The 12053-nt window shown below is 39.2% G+C and overlaps 1 long non-coding RNA gene across 1 annotated transcript; it reads left to right on the top strand.

Annotated features, from left to right (window-relative positions):
* Window positions 1-4024: 4024 nt before the first annotated feature.
* Window positions 4025-11598, top strand: LOC129929002 (uncharacterized). The gene is made up of 4 exons (XR_008780445.1): window positions 4025-4086; window positions 6954-7056; window positions 9304-9398; window positions 10772-11598. It is a non-coding gene; the product is annotated as an uncharacterized LOC129929002 (long non-coding RNA).
* The last annotated feature ends 455 nt before the right edge of the window (window positions 11599-12053 follow it).

Below are 12053 nucleotides of genomic sequence, written 5' to 3'. Positions count from 1 at the left end.
TAGACGGACGGACAGACATTCCACACAAAACTAATAGCGTCTTTTCCTTTTTCGGGGGCCGCTTAAAAACAGACTTCTGGACTATCCTTATAAAGAAATAAGTAAATAAATCATTTAGACCTAATAAAAATGTAAACAACTATTTTGTAAAAGTTAAATCTCTATTCTTTTAACTAAATTGCACGAGACGAAAGACTCCGTTATATCCTAGACCACAATAACTGGATACAACGCTTATAGGATTTAACAAACCGAGTCGCTGCCAGAGAGTCTGACATTCAGATCTGATTATAGTGGTGTGTGATATTTATTATATTTAGCATCATATTCTACCGAACAATTCAAAATGTTATTAGATGATCTGGAGAATGTGTGTAATTACAAGATAAGTTAACAATCATAAATTAAAGTCCTCATATTTTAGACAATAAGTAGTCTACAACGAATAAGCCAGTATAATTCAATCACTTTCCATCTCTTAAAAAAAAATCTGTACTGTAAACTGTAAACAATGTCCTTGTGACCAAATCCCTTTAGCGATCTGTGCCCATGACGCTTTCATTGGAGATAGACGGCGTGAAGGTGTGTACATGAGATAATCCCCCCCCTTCACCCTGCACCCACTGTCGTACGTGTTATGTTATACCATGATCCCTTTGATCCCAGGCGGTGGGATACTGTGAGGCGAGTAGCCAGATACAAACAGCTTAAAGACAGGCGGAGACTTAATAATAGACTTCTACGAAGAACCTGCCAGTGTCATAAGACAAGTTGTTGTTTTTTTGTTAAATAAAAATCTCATCTGACATAGTTCTACGAAAAGAAAATCCACCCTTTTTGCTTTTTTTTTTTTCACTTCAAACTCACCCCCACCCCCCCTTAAACAAAAAAAGTATTTTGTTTTGTAGAATCATCCCAGAATACACATTCAACGTTATCATAACATTTTGAAACATTGAATATTGAATTATTAATATTTTCCTGTTTTTCATTCTTTGAATTTCATATGTCAAAAGAAATTTTCAAAGTCTAGTAAAAGCTCGCAAATAAAATCACAAAAGTCAAGAGAAATTTGAAAAGTCAAGTCATATTTGAAAAGTCGAGTAACAAAATATTAAAAGTTAATGAAATCTCAAATGTCAAGTGACATTTGAAAAGTCAAGTAAAATTTCTCAAATAAACATATTTATTATGTAAATAATCATCTTGATTCCGAAAATGGAAATTCTAAATTTCAAAACCTCCTTTGAAAACATTATTTGACCTACTTACGTTTTGCAGTCCAAATATCAGCTCCGCGATGACACCATGATAATGCTATAGATCTATCTATAAGACAAGGGGGCTCGTTAGCCATGGCTAGCTACCCACCTAAGAGAAGGAAAACTCTGAATTCAATTCTCAGTTTCCTTGCCGTAGCCTTGCAGCTTTACCCAATCATGGGAAAGGTTTCAGGACCCAACCTTGAAGAAAAATCAGGAGCTGGCGACCCTAAGGCAGAACCTGCGACGCCGCTGACCCCAAACTGTATCGGCACTGCCGTTCCATGAGATGATCCATAGTCGCGACTGAAGGAGGCCATAATAATAATAATAATAATAATAATAATACATTTGTTTTCAATAATAGTTGTTGTTTTTTCCATACAGGAAGCAGTTTCAATGTTCCTTTGTCAAGATGATTTTATGACTCACACAAATTATCAATTGGTAGTAACAATAAAAAAAAGGTAGAATGTCTAGGTCACATAACACATACGTAAATAACAGGCATAGATAGAGAGTGTAAGAGGTCAACTTGTCTAAATAACTAGTGAACGGGAAGTCTGGAAGATTTTCTTTTTTTCAAAGCATTACAAATTTTTGCCTTTTTATTTTCTCTCATACGATTTGTTTTACTTACCTCTTACCACAAGCTCTTTAACTCAACTCTTCACTAAATACATGAGCTTTAAGTAATTGAGCTATAATGCGTTTAGCGCTCCCCACATGTGGCTAGTCCATCCTTAATACGATGATGACCACTTCCGGTGGCCTTGCACTGCGGTTGTGCCTCCTCATGTGGCTGGTGAGACCTAGTTGAACCTGGAATGGTGGGGCTTTTCACTGGTCAATCTATTTCATCTAGATCTTGTAGCAAGATTGTTTGTAAAGCGCAATGACCTCTAGAGACCACGATGCTGGCCACACTTCAAAAGATCCTCAATAGCTTTACCATTGTCTTCTGGCCAGCAAGTCTTCTGTGTTGGCACATCTTCATTGTGCAGAATTAGGATGATCCCTAAAAAACCCCCCAACTCTTTTGTCTTTTTTTAAATTCTAGAAATAATTCAATAGAACCATTTCTCTCATCTCATTTTAAGACACGAGGTTTCTAAATATAGATCTGTGTATACATTGCAGAGTAATCTCAGGTTATAACTTCCAAGTTTATTCTTGCCTTTCTGGCGCAGGACAAAACAATTCACTTTTGTAGCATCAGTAGAACTGCACAGTGTCGGAGCTCTAAGGGAGAATTCCATGCCAAAACGAAAGAAGAAAACTGGCAGGTGGGGGAGGGGGAGAGGTCAGTGTAACTCCCCAGATTTAGAATAAAAAACAACAACATTTTTTTTAACAATTAAAAATTTAGTTCATGTAGTTTGTTGATAATTGTTCCCTCCACATTTTTTTTTCTGACGCAACCCCCATTTTCGATTCGCCTTCTTACACTTGTGTTCTCTACTATGTCCCGCCACTGGAAATGTACACAAAGATCTATTTTAGTAAACTATTTGGAGACTCACCCCCCACACCAACATACAAAGTGAGTTTAAGAAAAAAAAAACTAACACAAGACCCACCATACAACAGGTGTCTTACATCTGTAGGTCGCAGGCCACACACACTGCGGGGGTGCGAAGTGGCCTCCCTCATCATTCATCGCGCCCGGGGAGCCAGGGGAAGATAATGAAGATTAAATTGACCATTTGTTGTGTAACTTGATAAATCAACTTTCGCTTGGCCGCCCCCTGCCCCTCGCACTTCCCTTTAAGTAGCCCCGTAAATTTCATCTTTATATCTGAGTAAAACAAAATATTTGGCTAATAGTCCCTCTGCTCGTATTGCTTTGTAGATAGTGCTTTAATTCTTGATAACCTGAACGATACTATATGTCCTTATCACAGCAGTGGTATGGTTCAGAAGGTATTATGAATACTCTAGTCTTTCAGACTTTTGCACAACACACACACACACACAGACCAGTTGTATGATACGTGACACTATAGAGGTCCTCGTTAACTCTTTCTCTCCTAATCGACGATTACATTTTTTTAAACTTGACTTTGAATTATATAAAAAGAGCATGCATTTCCCTTTAATTCTATACCAAATACAACATTGTCTGATTACAAACAACAAAGCAATTGAAGCCCAATCATAACAGGGTAGTACAATAGTAATGCGCAAAATAAAGAATTCCTTTAAATTGTGGAAAAATAATTACGAAGAGAAAGAATTAAAGTTGCACCCCGAATAGTCTTCAATAATCTTCAGGGCTCAAGGTCTAAACTGTTATTGGATGAATTTTTTGGCAAAGAAAAAAGGAAAAGCTCCTAAGGAAATTAAAAATTGTCCTGCTGCACCCCACTCCCCCACCCATTCTTGCTTTTGGTCGGACCCCTTGTTGTTATCACTCTGACCTCGTAACACTCTCTCAGCCAAGACTTAAAGTATCTTTTTTTTTTAAACTCAACCCTCAACACACAACTAAAATTATACCTACGTTTCACTTTTTTAAAATACATTTTTACGCACACAAACACTGAGTCAATGTTGGCTTCTTACGGCAAAATAAATGATTTTTTTTTATACAACAGCAAGTTTCTCGCTAAGGAGTGCTATTCAAATTTACGCACAAAACAAAGTTTAAATAGTGCTTCTAGACAAATGGAAGTTTAATCATGTACTTTTCTCAAAGACGGCTTTAAAAATAAACAAAAATAACAACATAAGATTGAAATCGCCAATTAAAGAAAAATGTCTCTGGTAAATTTAACCGCTGAGGTTTCAATCATGAATGTATCTTAGTTGTCCTAGATCTAAGGTAAGTGATAACAGATTAAATGTTCGTCATTTTTCGCCCACGACAAATGGTAGACTAAGAAATGGGTGAATGAGGAAGTGATTTTAAAATATAATATAGGAGATAATAGAAAACGACATTAATCAGCAATGATCTGGTGTTTATCTTTATCATTGCTGAGTTTGTCACCACAACAAGATCTATGTCTAGATGTCGCCCGACAAAAGATGTTTTTGTTTTTTTTTGTAATCCCTATAGAACCAGGCACGTGTGTTAGACCTATTTGTTGACACAGGACAAGGTATCCATCATTGGCTTAGCCAGACCAACAATTATGTCCTCCTGACTTCTGACCAGACAAAACACTTAGCAGTCAAAGCCGAATAAAGTGGCTAGACTTAAATGCCAGTCGTTTGAGGCGGTGGGCTTTTTCTTTCGTCCAGACCTTCTTGATTTTTTGTGTTACATGTTAACAATCTACGATTAAAATATACAATTGTGTTTTTTGTTAAATTCCATTTTGTAAATTCCTTTGTTAAGCTAGTGTTTGTAAATAAATACCACCTATCATACTTCCACTCTTTTCTCTCACTCTCTCATTCTCAATATCTCTCTGCCTCTCTATTGAACTCTCTCCCACTATCTCCTTCTCTTTCTCGCCTCCTCCTCACTTTCTTTCACTAATTTCGCATTGTCTATCACTATTTCCCTCTCTCTTATATTCTCTCTCTCACTCTTCCTCTTTTTCTCCCCCTAATTTTCTTCTCTCTAGCTCTCTGTCACTCTGTTCCCCCCTCTCTCTAATCCACTCTCTCAATCTTTCTCCCACTCGCTCCCTCGCTATCGTTCCCTCTCTCTCTTTCTCCCACCTTTATTTCTCTCTCTCTCTCTTTCTCCCACCTTTCTTTCTCTCTCTCTCTCTTTCTCTCACCTTTCTATCTCTCTTTCACTCTCCCTCTTTCTCTCTCTCTTTCACGTTCCCTCTTTCTCTCCACTTTCTCTCTCTCTATCTCTTTCACTCTCCTTCTCTCTCTTTCTCTTTTACACTTTCTCTCCTTCTCTCTTCCCCCTCCCTTTCACTTTCTCTAACTCTATAAATTTCACTCACTCTTTGTCACCCTCTCTCTCTCTCTCTCTCTCTCTCTCAGTATGTCTATGGCACGGGTTAGATAACTGATGCAGTGTTTTTAATAATCCCATTATATCACTGGACAACTTTTGTTGTTACACAAAGAGGTAGCGAATTAGGGCAATATGTGATATACACGTCAGCTGCCTTACTAGGTACATGGCTTGAGTCCTTGATGATTCCCCCTTTCAATTGGTATGCGCTCTGGACTGTAATATTGATGGTCCCCAGGTTCAAACCCTGCCCATCGCCATCCTAGCGGAAGGTTTTTGTTTAGCATGATAGGATGTATGCAGATTACATTCAGGTCATTGGTGGGGCTCTTGTCTAGGATGTAAGCAGATTACATTCAGGTTATTCGTGGGGCTCTTGTCTAGGATGTAAGCAGATTACATTCAGGTTATTCGTGGGGCTCTTGTCTAGGATGTAAGCAGATTACATTCAGGTCATTCGTGGGGCTCTTGTCTAGGATGTAAGCAGATTACATTCAGGTCATTGGTGGGGCTCTTGTCTAGGATGTAAGCAGATTACATTCAGGTCATTCGTGGGGCTCTTGTCTAGGCTGTAAGCAGATTACATTCAGGTCATTCATGGGGCTCTTGTCTAGGCTGTAAGCAGATTACATTCAGGTCATTGGTGGGGCTCTTGTCTAGGATGTAAGCAGATTACATTCAGGTCATTGGTGGGGCTCTTGTCTAGGCTGTAAGCAGATTACATTCAGGTCATTGGTGGGGCTCTTGTCTAGGATGTAAGCAGATTACATTCAGGTCATTGGTGGGGCTCTTGTCTAGGCTGTAAGCAGATTACATTCAGGTCATTGGTGGGGCTCTTGTCTAGGCTGTAAGCAGATTACATTCAGGTTAATGGTGGGGCTCTTGTCTAGGATGTAAGCAGATTACATTCAGGTCATTCGTGGGGCTCTTGTCTAGGATGTAAGCAGATTACATTCAGGTCATTCGTGGGGCTCTTGTCTAGGATGTAAGCAGATTACATTCAGGTCATTCGTGGGGCTCTTGTCTAGGATGTAAGCAGATTACATTCAGGTCATTGGTGGGGCTCTTGTCTAGGATGTAAGCAGATTACATTCAGGTCATTCGTGGGGCTCTTGTCTAGGCTGTAAGCAGATTACATTCAGGTCATTCATGGGGCTCTTGTCTAGGCTGTAAGCAGATTACATTCAGGTCATTGGTGGGGCTCTTGTCTAGGATGTAAGCAGATTACATTCAGGTCATTGGTGGGGCTCTTGTCTAGGATGTAAGCAGATTACATTCAGGTCATTGGTGGGGCTCTTGTCTAGGATGTAAGCAGATTACATTCAGGTCATTGGTGGGGCTCTTGTCTAGGATGTAAGCAGATTACATTCAGGTCATTGGTGAGACTCTTGTCTAGGATGTAAGCAGATTACATTCAGGTCATTGGAGGTCTCTGTCTAGGCTGTAAGCAGATTACATTCAGGTCATTGGTGGGGCTCTTGTCTCCATGGCTTGTCCTTGCACTTTTTGTCACTCTCCCGTTTTGTTTCCCTCCTTTGTTATTCTCTTTGCCTTGTAGCCTGAAACAACTCTGATAGTTACCTGGGGGGGGGGTATCTAGTTTACAATGACCCAAGAATACAACTTGATTACATCCTGTCATTGATTGACTTCACTAAAGACACAAAAAGAAAAAGCCACCGGTGTATTGTGTCATAGTTTCAATATCTAGTCTAACACTGACATCGTTATGTCTATAATTTTTAAAAGAATTATTGTGTCCCCAGCTGCAGCCGTGTCTCCCCAACCCGTACAGCTCAACGGCTCATAAGTCACATCCACCCAGACCAGTCATTTGTTGGCCGACGATTCCCGACACCCCCGATACAGGTCAGTTGAACAAGGCAGGGGAAGAAAGGGGGGGGGGAAGATATGAGAGGTAGGGAGGGGGGATGGCGGGTCTCACATTGCCAGGAAATTACCCAACATGGCAGGATATGGGGGCGGCTGGTGGAGAGCTAAGTTTCCTTGATTTAGATGACTGCCATTGGAGCGCCGGAGCGTGGAGCTTGCTCCACCACAACGAGGCGAAGAGCCAGTGGAGATGATTTTCAGGATGATCACTTTACACTCGGTAAAGATTACACTCGGTGTGTGTGTGTGTCTGTTGTTGTTTGTGTAAAAATAATAGCGAGATAATACCTAAAAAGCACTAGAAGTGTGGACATTCCAATACAATTGTTTTATACCTTGTGTCATATTGGGGCAGTAACAGATGATGTAAGGTTTCCATAGCCGACAGTTACTAAACGTGTCACGTGGTCCAAACGACTAACTGCCTTCACTAAAAAAGTACAAATTTAAAAATCCCAGTCTTCACATGGATTCAAACTCGAGACCGCCTCGTTTTGGATTGCGCTCTTCTTTATTAAGACAAGGGAGGATTACATACGAATATACTTTCTGTATCTCTCTTGCTAAGTAAATGACAGACCAAGTAGGGCCTACACTGTAGATTGTAGAACTTGAAACTCGAAATTCTTATTTTTTATATCCCAGTATAATGTTCAGGAACTAAACCCTGGTCATCAAGTCAAAGCTACAAGGAACTTACTAGACAAGAGTACTGAGCAGCTAGAAAGATAATCTGTTAGACAGGACTCAGGTCATAAAATATACCTATCTTTAGCACTGAGCTCAGATCTTAAGTTCTTAGTGTCAAAGCCGAGGTCCACACTCCCCCTCCGCGCGACCCCCATCTTTCTGTGGCGCCTTTCTCCAGAGTTGTTTGTTTTTAAAAAGAAATATTTGTAATTCGAATGAGACAATTGAAAACGAAACAATCTAACAGTCACTTAACATGACTTGGAAACTTCTCTTAAGGAGATATTCAAAATGTGTGTTTCTTTGTTGACCAATTCTGCCTCGTGCCTTTGTCTTAGAGACATTTTCCTGAGGATGTTGAATTCTGTGCTAAACAAAGAGACAAAACAAATATGAATAAGTGTTGAGTTTGTACGCCTTCATTTCTTTTTTCCCGTTTTAATTTTTTTTTGTTGTAACTGTCCTGCTCTTCCCGCCTTCAACACAAATCCTGGTCACTTTGGGTTGCTCTTATTTCAAACTCGATAGCAGGCTCGGTGACTTCGCCGTCTCGCCCCCTCACCACGCACACATGACACTGACACACACACATGACATTGTCACACACACATACATACTCGGAAAGAGTTCTACTAACAAGAACTAATCCACTGTTTGGACAAAAAAAAAAGAGGGTACAAGGAGGACGGAGGCGGCTACCTGAGGACGGGGCGGACAAGCGGGAGCCGTGACACTTTTGTCTCCGCGGGGAGACCCTCACGTGGCACCTGTCACCGGCCAGATCCCTTCACGGCCCTATCACGTTATTTAGAGGCGGATCACTCGGCTTTCAAAGGCGGATTCTCACTTTTCCAGCTTATCCGATATTCCACTAATCGTCATGTTTAGCCCCCACCGCCAAACTCGCCCGTAATCTGATACGCCCAAGTATGGGAATCAAAAACTGTCATTTCTATTTGGATATCACTCATTTTCAACCCTCCCGTCTCCTCATCTTCCTTCCTCTTCTGGTGAGACCACAACGAGAGACATACTATAATTACCGTGCATCATATAGAGCGATCACTTTTAGCAGCTTAGGAAACGATCTGACGTTTCGTGAGTCGCCTGAGCCTCGAGGAGGAACGAGTGACAACGTCGACTTGCCAGCGAGAACAATTACGTCGGAGAGTTGGGTCACTTGCAGAGCTTTAACCAGTGACTTAAATTTAGAACGCTCAAGATGTTGCATCCTAACCTGACCTACCATAGAAATGATAGTAAAGTGATCAAAATTAATACATTGAAAACAATGCAAATGTTTGTCCAAATCTATCTATCTATCTATCTATCTATCTATCTATCTATCTATCTATCTATCTATCTATCTATCTATCTATCTATCTATCTATCTATCTATCTATCTATCTATCTATCTACTTATCTGTCTATCTATCTATCGACTACAAGGTGACCACACTTTATCATCAGTGTATCTATATTAAAGAAATGCCCTTGTATCTAAGTGAACTGATCACTCCATATGTCCCCCAGAGAGCCCTGCGCTTCATTGACTCAACGTTTCTAGTGGCGCCACGTTTCTCCCTCAAAAGTTACAGTCTGCAGCTTTTTCAGTGCACGGACCAAAGGTTTGGAACTCACTCCCCACTCAGACAGACAACATACTACACTACATTTAAGAAGAACATCAAGACAAATCTGTATAAAACATGTTTAGATTAGTTTGTCATTTTAGCTCTCGTGTTTGTGTTTGTAATGTTATCACAGCGCCTTGAACCTTCAATATGTTTGTTAACAGCGCTCTATAAATTAAATAATAATAATAATTATAATTATAATATTTATTATTATTATTATTATTATCTCACCCCCTCTTTATTTTGTACTGTTGGCACGCACTTTAGGGGACTGCTAGTGAATGCGCAATTGTGACGACACTAATTCAAAGCGAGACTATAGATTAGATAGATTAAAACCAGTTGAGGCTAGGCTTTCATAAGAGCCACATCTTTGTTATAGTGGCGGAGACTAGACTGTTTCCTCTTATGAATTACACGTTAATATTCTGTATACACCTGTTGATTTACTTTAGTGTAAAAGTCTTGATCTGTAAGTCTGTTACTACGAACTCAAGAATAATACTGCGCGTACAGAAACACGCAATCATTCATTAAATTAGAACACACTCTACAGACCCATATTAGACATCTCACATTACTGAAGGACATGTTCAAATGTAGTTAGTGTTATCATCTATTTCATAAACCACTTGCTTTGTTCCTCCACAGTTTTATGAATTTTTTTGTCTGTGTCCTCCCGTTTCCCTGTCATCGTCGGCACACTCCGGGATGGGTGCACTGTCGATGTATAGCATTCCAAATCCTGCTCAGTTGAAAAAATTTATTTTTGTACAGATGTGTTCTAGTCAAATAAAACATAATTGCCATGTTCTCCAATTAAAACAGCAAGCAATGAAACTCAGTTTACGAAAACACTTTGACCAAGATCTAGTGGAAATTAAAGGGAGTTTTAAAAGTTTTAACCATTTTCTGATACGACACGAAACAATGTGCAATGTTTGTTTTATTGGGTACCGAAAATGTAAACATATTTATCAACGGACTTTTACAGGAATCTTTTTATTCTCAACTTTTATCTTCTCTGTCCCTTGACTTTTATCGTAGGGGCGCTGTGACAGTTCGCGTCACCAATTCACTCCACATTTTCCGGCCAACAGCTGTTCTTATTAGAATATCAAGAGAAGGGCCGGTAAATTCTTTCCACTAGAAATAAATAAAACCAAATCTTCTCATCAAAAACATAGCTACGTATTTAAGTTACAGTTGAACTATAATATTAATCTTCATAAAAGCCAAAAGCAAATAAATCTAGGCTAGTGCAGTCATGTAACATTGGACGCCGGATATCAGCAGTAGCAGTAGCTCTGTAAGAAGGCAACACCCAGAGCTAACGAATTGGATTTCTTTTTTTATTTCCACAGTGGACATGCTTCTTGACATTTCCGGAGTCTCGACCGAAATGACATGCAAATGTGACATCAAACAAACTAATGCTCTGTAATTGTAAAGAAAAATGAAAGAAAGCGCAGTAGTGTGACTCCGAACTAAACCACAAATCTTAATCCTGAGGGAGAGACCATCTTGTCGTATGTTACAAGCTACGTCAACACAAGAAATGCAAAATGTTAAAAAAGTTTACAAAAAAACTAACAAACAAAAAAACGATAACATTCTTTTTTTTTGACCAGCGAATCTCAAAGAAATGTAAGCCGAATCACATCTCTTTAAGTCAGATTTAATGGCCATATAGCATTTTTTTCCCACTTTGTCTATTTTAGTGTCTTTTTTTTTGGGGATTGAAAAATAATAATAATAAAAAAAAACTTTAAGTGTACTAGATGACCTACATATCACTACTGACAGGTGACTATGTCCATGGTACTTGTGGAGCTATTTCTGCAATTTTTGCATAGATGGTGCCAGTGTTTTAATTGAGGCTCAGAGGCCGAAACCGCATGGCTACGGCTTGACCACCTAATAAGGCGGCTCCTGTTAGAATTTTGACTCGAGCAGAGATGTTCGATAAGCGCCTAAAGGCAGTGGCGTAGCATGATACCCGTGGGCTCCGGTTTAAAGAATATATTGGTGGGCCCCCTTCCCCAATAAGATGAATACAATGTATGACAAAACAATTGAACAATCTGAATGTATCGGTACATTGAATAAAAGACATTCCAATACAAGTAGAGTAGCTTTTTAATAATATCATTACGTTTCACTCTGTTCAGACTCAAACAAGAATGTCAATGTTTGTACAATTTTTGAACAGAATGAAACGAGTTAACAGAGTTTCAAATAAATAAAGAAATGTTTTAAGAGTCTAAATCAAATATATAAAGAAATGTTTTATGAGCCCAAGTTCACATTATACATATTTACATTCCTAAAACACTTCTAGGTGTCACGGTTTGAAACATTGATACAGACTAGTATTTCTAGTTCTACGTCCATTATTTAACAAAAAGTAAATAGATGGAATATTTATTTACTGAACATTTCTCTGGCCTTCTAAGTAGCAAAGTAAGAAACAGGTGCATCTAATTCTTAAATGCGCGAGCGGCTTCTTCTGGTGAAACAATGCCCAAATGCCATTCTAGTATCCAGTCATATTGGAAGCACCTCATAGCTTTAGCCTAGTAGTTTAGTTAAGGTAGCAAACCCCTCTAACTTTCAAGAAAAACTAAGTAATTTCACATTTTTTGA

This window comes from Biomphalaria glabrata, chromosome 11, assembly GCF_947242115.1.
Source record: "Biomphalaria glabrata chromosome 11, xgBioGlab47.1, whole genome shotgun sequence".
Taxonomy (NCBI): Eukaryota; Metazoa; Mollusca; class Gastropoda; family Planorbidae; genus Biomphalaria; species Biomphalaria glabrata.
Note: the sequence above shows the minus strand (reverse complement) of the source record. Positions and strands in the feature narration are given on the sequence as shown.